The 18,497-nt window shown below is 42.7% G+C and overlaps 1 long non-coding RNA gene across 1 annotated transcript in view; it reads right to left on the bottom strand.

The window, feature by feature from the left end:
- The window catches only part of LOC117754541, a 73,069-nt gene that overhangs the window by 2,255 nt on the left and 52,317 nt on the right, over positions 1–18,497 (bottom strand). The window contains exons 3-4 of the long non-coding RNA XR_004612459.1: positions 6,797–6,905; positions 5,341–5,487 (exon numbers count right to left, since the gene is read on the bottom strand). This is a non-coding gene — a long non-coding RNA (uncharacterized LOC117754541). The remainder of the gene's footprint in view (positions 1–5,340; positions 5,488–6,796; positions 6,906–18,497) is intronic.

Raw genomic sequence — 18,497 nt, 5'->3', positions numbered from 1 at the left:
TTACGTAATTTTATAATTACTATTATACGTCCAGCAGAAGTGGAGAAAAGGAGGAACTGTTACAGGAAAACAAAAACCAGCCCAGCAATCAGTTTGATGGGGATTTCAGTGAAATCTCTCAGTGCCGTCCATCTGAAATTACTGTTACTGTTTGGACAGCGTGAGTCAGTCACAGCTTGTTATAGAAATTAATTTTTGCAAATGTGGATCAAGTTGCCTCTTGGCAGGGGAACCATCCCACAGACATGTTAACAATGTCTTCGGAGACCAATGAGGCCCATTTACAATAAGTGTCTGTTTTATGTCGCTTGCTTTGTGTGCCAATGTGCGCGTCTCGCCACAGCAGGCTATAAGGGGTCCCTCTGGTGTCCGCCGGATTGTGGCCATTTGAGGCCGAGCAGCTTTTATGGAGTGAAGCTGCACGTTCTCAATCACACAATTAAAGGCTGGTCGAGAGAGAGAGAGAGAGAGAGAGAGAGAGAGAGAGAGAAAGAGAGAGAGCCTGCCCTCCTCTGTTCACAGAGCGATGGACAAAGAGGGATCGCATCTTTTAAAGAGAGTGATTTATGTTGTGGTGTTGAGAAAAGAGGAGTCCTTGATAGATGACTTCATTAGAATTAATTAACAGAACCGAAGGCCCCGACGCAGACAGAGGAGACGGAGGTGAGACAGGAGGGGAGAGGGTGGATTTGAGGGTATAAAAAAAGGTGAAGAAAACACAGAGAAGGGGTCCACTCAGGAAAACTGAGCGGAGGGAGACAAGGGGTGGACGGGTGAACGGAGGACAGATGCCAAAGATTAGGAAGAGAATGGTGATGCATGAAGAAGAGGATCAGAGTTTAGTGTGTCATCAGACAGGTTCAACCCTCCACAAATAAAGCCCCGTGGCCTGATCCGGAGACGAAGCACATAGTCAGTCGTGCACGCCGCACCTGTGACACAACCGCAAACCCACGTGTACGTGTATGTGGGAGTGTTGGTGTGTCAGAAGCGGGTTCGACGTTAGACTGATTCCGGCATGTGCCGCAGGCTGTGTCTGTTGGCTAAAGGCAAGTTATGAACGAGCTAAAATCACTGCCTCTCTCCTATCAGACATGTCTAACATCTCATCCCTTTGAATTCCTCATCTCTCCTCCGCAGAGACAGAGGCCACAACTCCAGTGACTGCAATCAAACTCAAGTCCACTTACTGTCGGCCTCGAAGCCAGTTTGACGTCTTTAAATGTGGCGTTTGGACACCAAGCACAGGTAAGAGTGGGGTGCAGTATTTCTGACTAATAAGAAATTTGGTCAAGAAATTAGACTTTTTAGCACTGAAATAAAAGGAATTAATTGAAAGGAATTAAAACATGCAATTTTTTAGTAGAGGCATTCAAAATGTCATCTTTTCGTGCTCCATCAGTTAATATACTCCAATGAAACTTTGTACATAGGTGTTAAGATCATAATTAATGAGAAAGCCACAGATAGGACATCATTAGTAATACCCTGTGTTCTAAGTATTCTGCTACATTTTTAATTATGTGTTTCTCATATGTTGTTTCATATGTTAATGAAGTGGGCAGTAGTATGCACCATCTCCAGTCATTATGGGCTGCTGGTTGATAGCTCAGCGAGCTGCTGTAGGCAGGGAGCACCTGTCACTGCTCATCCATCCATCCTCGTCTGCTCCAACTCAGGTCGGATGGAAGGAAGACCACAGCCGCCTCACGAGCAGGCAGAGACAGCTCATTCATTAACAACTATAAATCTATAGGTGCTAATGCAGATGTTACACTGAAAGAATGTTGAATCAAATATAAAATATACTAACTTTGCAAATTTAATTTTTTCTCCTCATAACATCACATCTCTCCTTCCCTTCCTTCTATCCCCTCATCCAGTCCATCCATCCACCTCAGCTCGGAGGATTTTAGGCAACAAACACGTGGGCACATTACATGAAGGTCTAATCAGTAGGTATTAGTGCGTGTTAACAACCCCTAAGCTGGAAGACGATTCCCCTCTCGATATTAAAGAGATAACACAGCAGAGGAGCAAAAAGCAAATGGCCCAAAGCCTCCAGCTATACTCCCCTCCAAAGTTGTTTTCCTGGAAAATTAGGCGATTGACTAATGGCGTAAATGCTGTTAATTACCAGCACCAGCACCCCAAACAGTCGTCTGTGCCTGTAACTAATAAGAAATCAATTAGCTAATGAATTGGTCATTAAGTGAAAAGCTAATCTTGGCCGAGGTATTTTTTAATGATTATTTTTCGCCTATGATCCTGGCTAATTGCCGTTGTCATACGGCGCTCTCCGCTTTCAGCATGCCTAATGAAGCTTCATTAGATCATAACTGGCACTCTTGGAAGATTCACAGGCAAACCTGCTTCCCAATTATTTTTAATTGCCAGACATTCTGCACAAACAAGTGCTGCAGCACCTTTTGGAACAGGAGAGCTCGGGCTGGCTGTGCTGCGTTTCCTTCATGACTTCATTTGAAGCGATTAGAGCATGGAGCCGGATCGTCACCGAGCTGCTGTTGTCTGTGGTGGATTTAAAGAGCCCATCAGCTCGAACCGCTGGGTTCATTGTTACGCTCCCGTCCTCGCTTTGATTTGGACTGTGGAGAAAAGCTGCTGCTCCCAACGTGGCTGAATGGCTCCGTGTCGCCTACGTGCACCGGAGCTGATGGACACGTTCTGTCGGCTCAAAACCCACACAGATGCATTTAACTGGCATTTCAGTGCAATTACAAAAGCACAGACAGAGACACTAATATATTAACACACACACACACACACACACACACACACACACACACACAGAGACAAACTGCCTGCACCACCGTACCTGTACATGTGTCAGCTGACAAAAACAAAGGAGAGAGAGCATCCCTCCCGGGCATGAATAATTACGAAAAGACAAAAGAGCCTTGTTTTTTTTTTCCTCCTGCATCTCCTTCTTTTGTGTGTCTAGTAAACCCCAGTGTAGTGTACTCTGAGTTCTCCACTAATAAGATGGAGGATCATTCTCTCTATGGTGCTCACACAACACATGTTTCCATTCTGACCCCGTGCAAGGATCTCTCTCTAACGTGGAGAGGCTTGCGGTGAAAACAGAACTGCCGAAACTCTGTCAATCCCGCTGACGCGTTTCGACAGTTTATCCTGAATTTGCCTTTCGCTCAAACATCAGGTATTTTCCTCTCTCATTGCTCCTGATGACAAACACAAACAATGCAGCTTCAATGGAACAGGACTGAGGCGCTGTTGTGTTTCTTGCTGGAAGCAGCAAGGAGACAAAGGAAATGGATCCAAAATCAATCGCTTGTTCTCAAAACAATATTTGTGAAGCTTAGACTCACTTTACTTAAGCAGGGAGCAAAACAATCTTATTACCACCTGCGTGTGTCGGGATTCTGTGATGAATACAGTTGTCAAGCACAGACGCATCCATCCAATCACAGTAGCGATTCTTTTGGCCTTTGAGAAGGCAGCCAATCTTTCTAAATTCCAGGGGCTTGATTTTGTGGCCAAGGCCTTTGATTTGCCATGAAGCCAAACACTTCACCCCAGGTGCCTTTGTGTACACGCGTGTCTGCCTGCACATGTGTGTGTATGACACACTGAGAGGAGGGCTGTGCCTACTTCACTGGCACGCTGAAGTTTGATGGTGGATGAATAGCACTCCAGATGTCTATCAATATTTAGCAGTAAACATCGCAGGCAGGCGGGGAAGCGTGGCAGCTGAGAACATGAGGTGGTGCAGAGATGAACTGTTGACTTTTCAGTTTAACTGGTTAACTGTTCGTTTTTTTTTTCCTTTGCTGATTTTCACAGAGAAATTAGATGGATTTTTTAAAGGTGCAAGTTTTCTTAAAGCCAATTGAATTTTAAATTCATTTGACCTTTCAGTTGTCTTCCCTTTTATTAAAGATATTTTTTTGGCATTACAAATTTAATAATAGAAAAGAGTAAAGAGTGAAAGAGAGCAGGGAAGACATGAAGCAAAGGGCCGGATCGGAATCGAACCTGCGGCCACTGCAGGACTAAAGTCGTAAATGGACCCGCTCAAGTTGAGCGATTATATACTGTGGTCTTTTGTTTAACTCTTGATCAGGACAAGCGAAGATACTTTTGGGAATAAAGATAAGTCGGAATTTGTGGTTATGGTTTTTGCAATATATAATTTTTTCCCTTCAAACTTTTATTTTCATGCTTTTTGGTTATCAAAATAAGCACAGACACATTTCTTGTGTCTTAATTAACCTCCTTCAAATGCAGCACGAAACTAAGTGAATGCAAAAGGTCCCGAAATTGCAATCTACATTTATGTCATTAATCTCCATCCCGTCCTCGTCCTCCATTAATTTAAAGTTTCAACCTATAAATTTCATCATGTGTGAAAATGTCATAAACTAACCAGGTAGTGTTAATGTTAACAATTTCATGAAATCAGTGCAATGAGACTGAATCGTCACCGTCGACCAAACAGTTTCAACCTGACAAACCAAAGATCAATGATTCTCAATAGCAGAGCAGCAGTTTTAATATTTCACCACATGGAGATTAAGATATTGACTTTACACTGAATTTAGAATCACCCTGAAATAAAAAAAATTCACCAAGATACACACACACACACACACATACACACACTCGCATGATATTTAGAGGACACTAGACTTTCATTTCCTGAAGATTTATTTAGTCTGTTGTTGAATATTGTTTGTATTCATGTTTGGTCTGTTGTTATTGTTGTGTTAACTGTTTTTATTTTTATTATTTGTACATGTAAGGTGTCCTTGAGTGTCGTGAAAGGCGCCCATAAATAAAATGTATTATTATTAGTAATATTTATTTAAACCGAGGCTTAAACTAGGCTACAAATTGCCTACCTCTAATCCTTATCTTAATCTTAACCTTAGATTAAGATTAAAACTAACTTTAAACATGCCTTCATCTTGAAATTGAATTAGTTATGTTATTTTCCCCTTGAGGAAGATGTGTAAACAGATACAGGTCCCTATAACATGAGAAATACCTTGACCGCACTCACACACACTCACACACTCAATTACATTACAACACATCTAATTGAACTTTATGATGCAGTGGAGAGCATATGCTCATTCAGCCAATTGAATCATTAGAAAAGCACACAGTAGGCCGAGGACCTGCCAGAACTGCAGCTGAGGAAAATATGTGAGGGCCTGGGCTCCTTGTCCAAGTACGTTACCGAGATGAAACATGTAAACACATTGACACAGACACACACACACACACACACACACACACACACACACACACACACATCACATCAGTGTGACATGTCTCCCATTATGCAAATCTAACATTAGCTTGTTGTGCAAGTTGCATCGAGGTCCGTGCCTCGGTATCTCCTCACACCACACTCGCCCCTCTTCCTGAGCTCTGACATGCACACACGTCCACACGTTCTGTCTGACATCGGGCCCTGTGGTGAGAAGCTCCTTGACCGGCCTTGATCCGCAGAGGAGAGGGTAAGTGGAGGGGAAGTTAGAGAGACAGGAGCAAAGACAACCCGTCAGATTTAAAGGCAAACAGACATTAGGCTTTCCACAGCTGCAGTTGCTCCCTGTGTCTCTCCCCCGCTCCGCACTTTATAAAATTTACATGACGCATCAGAAAGGCCACAAGAGCCTCTTTGATTGTGGAACTATGCCTGAAAAATACATCAGTCGCCATCTTTTCTGGCGGAGAAGCTGGGAGACAAAATGAAAATACACTTGGCATGTCCAAACGCTCTCTGACGCTCACATTTGTTTTGCGAACAACATGGTGCAACGATGGAGAAATAGTCATAGGCGCAGCACACAGAGACACATTGACTTGCACGCAGACTTCACCCTGTGCGTCTCTGAAACAGTGGGATGTAGCCCCTCAGTGTCACCTCCAATCGCTGTGATCTAAATGTATAAGAATTGATGGTGCCTTCCACCAAATGCTGTTATGGGGGACCTGGTTTGTTTATTTAATGAAGCCGGTGTCACAGTGGATCTGCGTCCTTGCCTTTGGAAGCGGTGGCAGGTGTTGGTGGCAGATTTCCCTCAAACAGGGCCACTGAATTAACAAATCAAATTAACATAACACTGGCGTCAAATCTGGGGGCCTGTTTCTCTGGCACTGCTGTCCCTGTAGTTTGCCTGTGCGGACGCTCCCCTCTTGTGACCAGATGTCCCCCACAGTGCCAGCTTCCTCTGCCCAGAATCCACTGAACTGGGCCCAGCCTGGAACTGAAACAAACCACGGACAAGGACAGAGCGCCTCACTCGCGACATGAACAAAAGTTTTCCTGTCTGACAGCTTAACGGCCACACATCCCATCACCAAACGCTTTACTTGTTGAGGTTTACCATATGTTTTCTGTGTGTGTGTTTATAACACACAGATGGCGTGTGGTGGGTTTTAGGGTGATAATGTTCGCACCATTAGAAGTGAGAATGCTGGCTAACCACTGAGAGAACGAGGGATGTAAAATGATTACTCGATTTGATTTGGTTTCATTGACAAACATCCCAGTGGCTCTGCGGACGTTGGACTGTGTGAATGTAAGATTACATGGAGTCACGTCATTATAAAGGGATATGTGGATTTAAATGCAATAGAATAGACAAGGAGAAATTGTGATGGAATGAAAAGCAGTGGGATTAAAGCAACAAATGCACTAATCTGAAAGGAGGTGTTTTCTCACACACTATTTCCTGGAAACGCAGCTCAGTTATTCTTATTTCCTACGATAACAGAAAATAACATGAAATCGTAGACTAACATGTCATTCCGGATGGTACCTATTGTTGCTGTATGTCTCTCAGGTCAAGGTCAGGGTGAATGAAACACACGTAGGTGTTACATGTCATCACAGAAAAGCATTGTGGCGACTGTCAAGAAAACTAGAAGCAGAATGTTGTGTTAAAGAGAAGCAAGTGAGTCTCATTTGCAGATACGCACTTGTAGTGATGATGAAGGCCATTCTGGAACATCATTACAGCTGGAAACATGCAGCTAAACGAGATCAAGGACAAACGCATTTGGACAAAGTTATCCCTCTTCAGCGGAGTTTGGGAGATAAGCTTTCACAAGACTCCATTCTGACAGGGACGCTGTTATGCAGGCAAGTTTGTGGAGAACGAGCTCTAAGTTTGTAGCAACCGCAAATACAATCTTTCCTTTACCTTAACTATATAGTGGTTGCCACACGCCGCTACTGAAAGTAATTAAAAAACATAAGCGTTGGGTGTATAAAATTTGACATTAAATGACTTCATAGAATTGGCGAGATCAGATTAGAATTAGGGTTAGGGTTAGGATTGGGGGTTAGGGTTAACCTTAAATGAATTGTTTTCACTTTATTATTCATTTTCATTCTGAGGCCAGTTTCTGTTTCAGAAGGGTTTGTTATTTTTCACTTACCGATCAGCAGGGCCTAAAAAACAGTATCACTTCCGTCAACTCCGTTTTCAAATTTCGTTGAGACTGAAGGAACAGTCACACATGCAAGGAGGAGTGAACTTTATGTTTGTCACGTCGGACAAAGACATGACAAAATAACCATCCTGCTTCTTGTCAGGTTTGTGATTGATCAACTGGTATTATAAAAACAGATAAGAGCAGCATCACATCTAATTAAATGTAAAAGGTTTTCAAGAGGAAATAGCCTACTATTAAGAGTGGTAAATTATTGATGCGTTTAAGTGTAAGTAGCCTTTAAATATTGTAGTTGGTTTATGGTGCTAAATCTATATGTTTTATTAACTGTTGGGTCATTTAATCCAGAGCAATGCAGCATCTTTTAAAAGCAAAAGTCTGCAAAGTAACAATCCACATGAATGTATTGTGAAGTAAAACACACCACATTTCCCCGGTACAGACTTCAGCCGAACAGGACTTTTCAGTTGAGCGAGTCTGAATCCTGCTGCTCGCAGAAGTAATGGAGTTTTATGGAAAAGTCGAGGCATCTAAGTTGACTGTAAACTGGCTGTCACAGTCGTTTATGGCCTCCAGATCCATTGACCTGATGTTGTGGATGTGCTGGCAGCACAAACACAGACAGCCCAGAGACTGTCTCCGAGTGCTAAAAACAGTTAACAGCATTTAGCCATATTAAACAGAATATTAATGGGTTTGGAATGAGACCACCGAGCGCCATTAAAACCTCAAAGTGAGCTGTTATGCAGATATAGCTTCCATTACCTCCATTTACCTTGCCTTTTATTCACCCGCTGACAGTGGTAAACAAAAAGCAAAGGGCTTTAAATGAACGCCTCCCTCCTCCTGCGAGCTTTACAAAACATTGATGATTACAGGTAAGAGTGAGTGTGACGTTACATTTTCTAATCACCTCATCTCGCAGCAGACTGCCGGTGCCAGCAGCACTTCAATGACACTACCTGTCCCGAGGAAAACATTTAGAGTGAAGGCACACGTCCCACTGACTCAGTGTCACGCACGCCATCACAAAATGAAGCTGGACACTGGAGCTCGAGATAGCTGTGGTGTAAATGACACGAGTTCTGATAGAATGCCAGAAGAGGAGTTTATTTTCTTATTCATAATTACTGGTTTCAATCTTCTACATAGCGCGCCTGTACAGTGCGTGGATAAACAGTGACAGCTCGGAGAGTTATGCTAATGGATGTGTACAGTGACAGTGGATGACTCAGTCAATCATAAACACCTCTCATCTCATAATCACAAGCCAGAAGCAGGCCAGGGATGCCTGCTGGATACACTACGGCACAACACTGACAAACATAATGATCAACAACCGCTGACGATCTGCAGCAAATATGCAGGCGCACACTTTCAGATCGACAAACTTAAGAGCGGATTCAAACTCTTGAACACGTCGCCACCGCAGCTTTGGCTGCATCTTATTTTAGAGGTGTGCAAATAGAGGAATATCGGCCACAGTTAATGACAAAAAGAAATCCCAAATCAGGTGGAAAATGAAAGTTTGCCGGTCCGTTTAACAAAGGGATACCCAGGTCTGTCAGAGTACTCTCCGATTCCTCGCGGTTGGGAGTTTGGGGGAAAACACAGCAGCAGCCACAGCGGCTCCCTCAGCTCTGTCCATTTCCATAAACGCTGCTGGCTGTCTCACCTACACCAGGAACACTGCTAGGCTAAATGCCCTGGCATATAATTTCCCTCCTTCCCTCTCTCACCTATTCCGAAACCAAATGTTCATTACCATGCAGCCTGCCTCGGAGGAAGAGAAGGAGAAAACGACGACGAGTACAGAGCTGAGATCATTGACAGCTTGATGTGACGAAGGTCAATTGAAATAACAGGTTTTTGTGTGTTTATATTCTAAATGGGCCACTTGTGCTTGGCTCTCTGCAGAAGGGGAGGCTATGTTGGAAGTCTGAGGCCGACACACACACACACACACACACACACACTGCAATGACTGGCATTCATTTCCTGAAGACTTACCCTAACCTGAACCATAACTACTCCTTGCCTAACCCTAACCCTTAAAACTTGTTCTCACTTTAAAATTCAATGTCGTCATGGAGACTTGCATGAGGAAGTCCTGAAATGTGAGTGTGTAAACCGACTGAGGTCCCACCGACATGAGTAATATCTGACCCACAGACACACAAACACACAGGTTTGTGCAGCGTGTCTGACCCACAGACACACAAACACACAGGTTTGTGCAGCTATCCTCATTAAGACTTTGCATTGACTTCCATTCATTGTGGAAAGCCAAACCAAAACCCTATCCCTAACCTTCACCAGGACCAATTCCTGCCTAATCCCTAGTCTTAACCTAACCACAAATCACATTTTACCACTAAACTTAACCAGGACTTCAGAAATTATGTTTAGCCTAATTAGGACCAGGTTTCCATAAGATCTCCTGATCCTGCCAAGGTTCGCGTTTATGCTGGAAAAGGTCCTGAAGAGGTTACTAAAACGAGCACACACACACACACACACACACTTTCACTCCCTGTAATGAGCAGGTTATGCTAAGGCACAGGCTGCTAAAATCTGAAATTATAATCAACCCTCTCTCTCCCCACCTCTCTGTCTCCCCCTCATCTCCATCTCCCTTCCCTCCTCTACTAAGCACCGGAGGTAACGAGTTTATTGATTAACATGCAGAGATGAAGCGGCTCTCTCAAATTAGTGTTGTTCTACATTATTAGATGGACTCGGGCCCTTCAGACTGCTACAAGACCATTACCTCATTTCTGTCCCAAACCGCACATAAGCATTAAAACCTATTACTCAACATTAAGTAGAAAACCTTTCCTGAAGCTGTGTTGTTCACACCCAAATAGTTTCGACTACAGAGTTCAGAGGTAATGTTTTGATGAGTGCCGCTCTGCGTTCTTTGTGCCTTTGTTTTCGTATGCAGGCTGGGTGTACGGCCTGTCAGACGACTGGCAGCTCTGCATCTGGCAAACCATCTGGATGAGGAAGAGCACATGTGACCCACATACCTGGAGTGTGACCCCGCTCTGTGACATACAGTAAAAATACACCCGAAGTTGTAGGAGGCAGCAAGTGATTACTGGGATTTATGATGGAGGTATATACGGGACCAATCAAGTTATACACATTTTTACAGAATAAACGTAATGATTACATTGTATATCAATAAATACTTTCTTTTCTTAATTCAAATTTTATATTTTTGGTTGTATACTGTAAAATATCTAGCCTCAATTAATGTTTTTTGTCAAAAGGGTTTGATAACGACATCTTAGGAATTTTTTATAAACATATATATATATATTGGCCAATATATTGGTATCTAAATTTGTTTACTTCACTCTTTTGGGGGCATCGGTGTGGGCTCTATTAAAAACATGTTTAAACAGCCTGTGTGGCAGGTTTACGCTAAAACTACTCAACGGATAACCACAAACCTTAGTGCAAGGATGTGACATGGGCCAAGGGAGAATCCGTTCCATTTGAGGGTGGATCTGGACAAAGGGGCAAAAGCAGGAATTTACTTTGTGTAACTTTCATTAACAATGTGGCTTTTTTTTTTTTACATTTTCCCAGGGAATAATTTATTAATCCTGGTAAAAAAAAATCTGTCATATGGACTGATATGAGGACTGATATTCATGAGTGTGTGTAATTTGTTGCAGTTTGTTTGAAGTTAACTGTTGGGCCTTGGCGGAGGTATGTGCCCATGGTGCCATTCTAGTTTACAACTGGCTCAAATACGTTTCCATAGATAAATAAGAGCATGACAGGGCCAGGACAGTGACACAGGATCTGATGAGAATCATTTAAACCGTAATTAAATGAAATGTCTATTTCTTCTTATGCTGGAAGCCATAAACAGGAAAAAAAGTCATCTGCCACATGACCCTCCACCCTTTTCTCAAAACAGCCCTCCTCCCCTTACGTCAACGACACAAACACATGAACACAAATCCATTTAAACAGCCTGTCATGTACTCTCATTGTATCACACAGTCATCCTCCAGGAAGGTTACCCACACTCACCACTCAGCCAGAGGGGAGTCCCTCAAGTCAGGCTTCCCCCTTTTACCACCTGGATACTCCCTCTGAAGGTTCCTGGTGCGCCGTGTGTCAGAGGCGCTATGAAGATACCAGCGAAAATGGCAGAGCAAAGCAGTGGCGTCAATCTCTCACTGCCGGTGCCTCTCTCGCGCCACTTTGATGTGATGGCTGCTCTTTGCTTTGTGATGTGGAGGAGCTGTCAGATTAGTGGGCCTGTCATGGCTCTGTCTGCTCGTCTGTTGGGCTTGACAGAGCCTGTGATGGAGCTCAGACTAAACAAAAGGGTTATCACCTTGCCTGTGCTCGACCACACTACTCTTTCATATACAGGGGGGGGGGGGAGGCTTCCATCCTCTGTGCAGAGGGGAGAGGAGGAGGAGAGCGTGTCACCCTTCAGCCACCATCAAAAAAAAGATGTGAGCAGCAGGAAAAACCGAGCGATTACTGAACCGCTCTGTATCTGTCTGCATCTGCTAATCTATTCTATCATCTCCTATCTGAATCTGTGGACGTGTATATACAGTAAAGATGTGTATATATATATATTACACTCTTGTGTGTGTAAAGCACATATTCACAGCTACCACAGGAGTATGACAGAGGATTTGTAGTGTAAGCTCCATGCATCCTTCTACAGGAAGTCCCTACTTCCTCCAGAGCACAGCTGTTTCTTGAAATGAGGCATGGAGAAAATGATCCATTCACCTGGTGCCCAAAGTCTACAGGTGCTGTGTGTGTGTGTGTGTGTGTGTGTGTGTGTGTGTGTGTGTGTGTGTGTGTGCGTGTGTGTGTGTGTGTGTACGTGCATGTGTGTGTGTTTAAATGAGGTGCAATGCCACACTAATGAGGAGAGAGTGATCACTGCTGACACAGCCCGGCTCACGCGGTAATATGAACTTCCTGTTTCAAGTAATTCTTATTTCCTGTTCGACTCGTACTGTAATTAAGAGGCCGGGGCCTTGACTACAGTCCCTGCAGCCTGGGTTACTGTGTTCAGTACAGAACTGCACTGTCCAGACTACACACATCACCACCTGTACATAGAAACAAATGATTGGAGAGATTGCCTCGAGCAACATTAAATCCGGGGGTACTTTTTAGAAAGGATTCTATTTTCAATTAATAACTATTACTGCTACAAAATTATTTATTATTACCCTTCAACAGTTTGTTGACATGGTCACAGCCAAGTTAGAGAAATGAAACACAGAGTCTGAGATTTGGTTTCTGGGCTCTAGTAATAGACTGTATTTAAAAATGGACAACATGACAGCACCTAAAAGTGAAGCTAAATAATCCTGATCGCCCCCTGGTGGCTTGCTGCAGTATACAGGGTTGACCATACTTCCCACATTTTGTGTCTGCAATTGTTGAGTACTTCCTGTCACACGTACATGCCCACAATCCCATTTATACAAAAATGAGGGCCTAAGTCCTTACTGCAGTATAAGGCCTCCTCCATGTTAGCAGATGGGACGTGAACAAGTACATGTCAATTCAATTTTAGGTAGTTTAAATCAGTTTCTTAATTGTACAACAACAGGGGGAAACGTCTGAAAGTGACACGCGATTGGTTGAGCGCATGTATCTGCGGGACCTCAATGCTACACGTCACAATTACTATTGTGCAGAATCTGGCTTCAAATTACGTCAATCGCACCAGATGGCAGCAACCATCATATCTGTCTTCAGCTTGAGACCTGTGTGCAGGGACATTCCTGAGGAAATGTCTGGTCTGCCACTGCCTGACGGGCACCTGAAGGGTTGATGAAGATTGTTAAAGCTGCTCATTGCAGAGGTCCTCATCACCTGACAGATTATGAAAGGATTTATTAGTGCAAGTGCACTGCTTTCTTCTCCTGTCCTCCGCTGGACGAGACATCTGTTATTTAAATAACGCTTTCAAACGAGAAGGAGGAAATTGTTACCCAGCGCTGTCTCAGCAGCTCCTGACAGAGACGGCAGAGCGAGAAAAAGAGGGAGACAAACAGAGTGAGAGAGCGAGGGAGCATATTGAGGTGGTTAATAGTAAAAAAAAAAAAAAAAAACAGTTTGAATTCCAATGAGAGAGGAGGAGATAATGAGGTGTTTTGATGTGACACGAAAGACAGAGTGATCTAACAAAGGTAGTCAGCCAGTGCTGCGCCGCTGCACTACAGGTCAGCTCGCTCACACACACACACACACACACACACACACACACACACACACACACACGTACACTCACAAATTAACAAACAGCCACTACAAACTGATAGCTCTCTCACACATGAAATACACGTGCAAAAACACACACACACACAACACAGACGTGTGGAGGTGTCTATCACATTGTCATGCCTCTGTTTCCTAAATTGACCCACTGATCTGAAACAGTTCACATTCATCACCACACTAACACACATTGTACATTAATTGAGTTTGCATCACTGTTTTCAGATCATTAAACACTAGAGTTAATCTAGTAACGTGTGTGTGTGTGTGTACTCATTTTGGTTACTTCTTCAGGACATTTTCCAGTATAAATACATGACCTTTTCAGGGCCAGTAGACCTCATGGGGACTAAATCCTGGTCCTGAGGCAAAACATAATTTCTAAGGTCCTGGTTAAGATTAGGGCAAAGGTTTTGGTTAGGCTGTGCACAATGAATGGAAGTCAATGCAAAGTTCTTAAAAGGATAGCTGTGCAAACCTCTGTATGTGTGCGCACATCTGAGCCTATATTTTTCTAAAACCGGTGCATCAATGTGTATGTCTATCTCTGCAGAATGCTTAGTGTCTCTCTCTCTCACACACACACACACACACACACACACACACACACACCATATAAAACATATATGTGTGTGCATGTGTTAGTATGCACAGGCCTGTACATACACATCTGTAGCATTTGATGGCGTCCATCTTAGCAGAGATAATAAGGAGCGGTGTGTGAGTCTGTCCCCAGAGGAGTGAGTGACAGTCTGAGGAAGCGTGGCAATACACTTATTCACACTGATGGAGAGATCAGAGTGAAACATGGCAGACGTTGTCATTGCAGCCTCACACCAGAGAAAGGAACACTTCCTAACACTGCTGCTACAGTCCTGTCTGGCAGACAGCGGCGCTCTGAAGACAAACAATCACACAGGACAGCTCAGAAGTGGCAGGAGGACAGATGAGCGTCAGGGAGAGGAGGAAGGGAGGATTGATCCCACCTTAAGCTCCTCCCTTTCTACTCCAATTTTGCACCTTTCACTTTTTCTCTCCTTTTTTCTACAGCGTGTCATCCATCTATCTTCATGGCTTTCTGAGGCTATCCCCGCTCCAACCCAGCCTTTATATGTGCATGTGTATGATTAATATTTCATGGCAACAGTCTTTTCACCTTCATTCTATAACAAAAAGCAACTGGGCCTTGAGTGGTGGGTATTAAATGGATCAAATGCTTGAAACGTTTAGTGTATTGACTAAAACTTGAAGTAGTGGAGGAGAGTGCAGATAAATAGTACACAATGGCAGAGAGATTTTTTTCCAGCCAATATCTATTGAACAGGTTATGAGGGTCTAAATCCAGCCATTTTAAATTGAATAATTTATCTTTTTATTCAGGTTCATGTACCATGCGTGCAGCACTGTGACGCTAATGTAAGTGTACTAAAATGTTCACCCCGGCATGATAACATTTTCAGATTAGGCCTAAACTTAAAGTGCAGCTGAGACTAATGGTAATGTTATAAGTTTTGATGAGTAATGCATTGGACAAAGTCAAATGGCTTCATCCTCTTGGGACAACATATGTTTATTTAAAATGTCACGGCAATATATCCATTAGCTGTTGAGATATTCCAGAATGGACCAATGAGGTGGACAGACTGACAGACTAACATGACTATTCCATGAGCTACACCGCTAGTGTAGCTATAAAGAACAAGCCAGCGAGCTGTAGAAAGTAAAAAATACAGAAAGACCGAATCACAATAAAAAACCTTTATCATGTAATAGTTTGACGAGCACTTGTAGGCCACATTACATATTTAAAATTATGCTATTTAAAACTCATTTTAGTTTAGTTAATTGTGCACATCCGCCAATGAGCTCTGGTATTGCAGTTTTACAGGGTTAGGGTTATCAACTGGAACCAGGTTGTGTTAACAGGAACATTAGCAGTGAGTATTCAGTGTACTTGAGAGTCTGAATGCGAAGGACGTTATATTTTCACCCCTGTGTTTGTTTGTCAGCACGATAACACAAAAACTACAGAACCGATTTCCCACGAAACTTGGAAGAAAGATGGGACATGGGCCAAAAAAGAATCATGTAAATTTTGGGTGTTGATATGAAACAGGGGTGGATCCAGGATTTTTTTATCACTTTCTTTAATATTGCAAAAATATGGTGTTCACCGTTTTCCCAGTGAATAATTCATTGACATTGATATATAAAAAAAATCTGGCATATTTAGGGGACTGGTATCTAGAACTGTGTGAAATTGTTCGGCAGCCTGATTAAATTTAAGTTTAAATTCAATTTAATGCTGGGCCTTGGTGGAAATATGTGCTCTGCTGAGTCCCATTCAAGTGTTTGGACTTTTTATGTAGGATTTAATACAAGTAGTCACAATTGTTCAGACAGATGATGATAGAAAACGGTGAAAATAGAAGGTATGGAGGAGTTTATTCACCAGAGGCCCATGCAGGGTGTTGATGTTTTCATCATTAAATAGGGAAGCTGACCAACAGGCCATTGTTCTCCCTCCTCTCCTCCTTCTGTTTCTCCATTTATCCCCGCTTCGGCCGTGTGATTAGCATTGACATGTTCCACCAGGGACACTGGGCTGCTCCCATGACTGTGTTAGGTAGCAATCTAATAGGGGTCTAATGGGGTCAAGCTTTAAATTGACAGTCTATTCATAAGAATCAATAAATACACTATGCATGACGGCATGGTGCACGTATACACAGATACCTGTTGGGTAAAAATGGGAAGTGAGACGGGATGCAGAGAGAGGAAGCAAGAAGAAGGGAGAAAGGAAGAAAGGAGGGCAGGGACGGATGGAGATTAGGCTTCAGGGGATGCAGGGCACAGCAAAGGCACCAGTACTGTCTCCTGTTGTCGTGGCAATAGGACTTTAGCTCTAGTCAGCTGTGTAATTGTGAGAATTACAGCCTGATGATAATAAACTGTTTAATCTTGGGGATTTAATGTCCGGGTTTCCCAAGAGGTTTGGTCAAAATTCAGCGACTGACAAAGGAAAAAATATCTCGACAATGTAACAGCTACAACAATATTCACAAATCTACGCAGAAAAACGTGTGTATGTGTGTGTGATCGTAAGAGGTAGAGAGAGAGAGAGCAAGCATGCATGCATGCCTTAATTCCAGGCTGCAGTGGGACAGTGAAATAAATCAGGCCCAGCTGATGTGTGTTTACCTTCCCTAAGCCCCAGGAGACTTTGGGTAATTGAGCATGAGCAGATCAGCAATAGAAACCCTAAGAAACACCCATTTTACACACACACACACCTTTGTAATTACACACACCCTTGTTGCTCATTGACACGAGCGCTGCCCTAGAAGGAAGTGTTATTAGTTTAGTTATGTTTTTGTGAACGGCAGTAAAGATATCTGTGTTGTGTTTGTGATGGACGTGTATAATATGACTCCAGTAATGTTGTGGGAGTAAGTAAGGCGATACTCTTGATGTGAACGACAGCTTGTCATGGTACTTAAGCAACAGAGCATTTATATTACAAATGCAAAAACAACGGTTAATATTTTGGAAAAACTGTTATCTGCATGCTACAGCATAACGATTAGAAACAGAAGAAACAGCTAAATCTGCAATGATTTATTTATTAGGTGATTGAATTGTCTCTTTTCAAACAAAATGTTTTGTACATTTGATACGTCCAGGGTTGAGCGTTGAGGTTTCTGGGTTCGAGTCTTTGTTTTCCTTGTCCTTTCCTCACATCATAATAAACTGAAAAATCTTTTCTTTGAACAAACAAACCAAGACCTTTTTATGACGTTGCCTAGTCTCAAGGAAATTGTAACAGGTATTTTCCACAGTTTTTCTGATGCTGTGGGGTCCAAACAATTCATCGATTAATAAAATAAATCATTGAAAAATTCTGCAAATTGATCAATAATGAAAGTAGCTAATAGTTTACCTCTAAAACTCTTTATTTAACACATGGTTATTATTGAGCTTTAAAAGTACTGGTATTTTGTATACCAGTTTCAAGTCCTGTGGTAAATTAAGCTAAGCTGTATTTGTATTTCTGTAATTATTCTAGTCATATTGACCACTCAAAGACCTTAACAGTACAAGCCACATCCATCCATTCACACACACTCACCACACACACACTTCATACTGGGAGGACACTCATTCTGAAAGGAAGAGCCAGGAATCGTACCACCAACCTTCTGGTTAATGGATGTTAATGTTAACTACACATAGCTAGCTGGATCCTGGCTGTGGCTTCATATTCATTGAACAGATATGAGTGTGGTATCAAGTTCCAACTAAATCCCAGTAAGAAACTGGATATATAGAACAATTTCTTTAATGACACGTCTCTGTACAATTACCAGTAATGTAAAATGGTTGTGTCCGAGAAAGCTGTATCTCACATATACATATTATGATCAGCATTTTAACCAGTTAACTGTATTTAATGCTGATCGGTAGAAGACTAAAGCTGCATCTCTCGGTATGCATCTGAATAAATGCATGGGTTTATGTGCATCTAGGATTTCTGTGTGTGTGTGTGTGTGTGTGTGTTTCTGTCAATGTGTGCATGTTGATGGCATCCCCGTAGTCGCAGCTCCCCTGCTCTTGTAACGTACCCATGTAATGGTGTAATGAAAATTCATGATGAGAGCATGTTAACTGCATTAGCCAGTCTCCCGAGTTCCAGCACATGAATAAAACGAACAAGGGGAGGAAAAAAAAAACAGGGAAACTCATTTTGATGCCTAATTATTTTT

Source organism: Hippoglossus hippoglossus, chromosome 21 (genome assembly GCF_009819705.1).
Source record: "Hippoglossus hippoglossus isolate fHipHip1 chromosome 21, fHipHip1.pri, whole genome shotgun sequence".
NCBI classification, from domain to species: Eukaryota; Metazoa; Chordata; class Actinopteri; order Pleuronectiformes; family Pleuronectidae; genus Hippoglossus; species Hippoglossus hippoglossus.
Note: the sequence above shows the minus strand (reverse complement) of the source record. Positions and strands in the feature narration are given on the sequence as shown.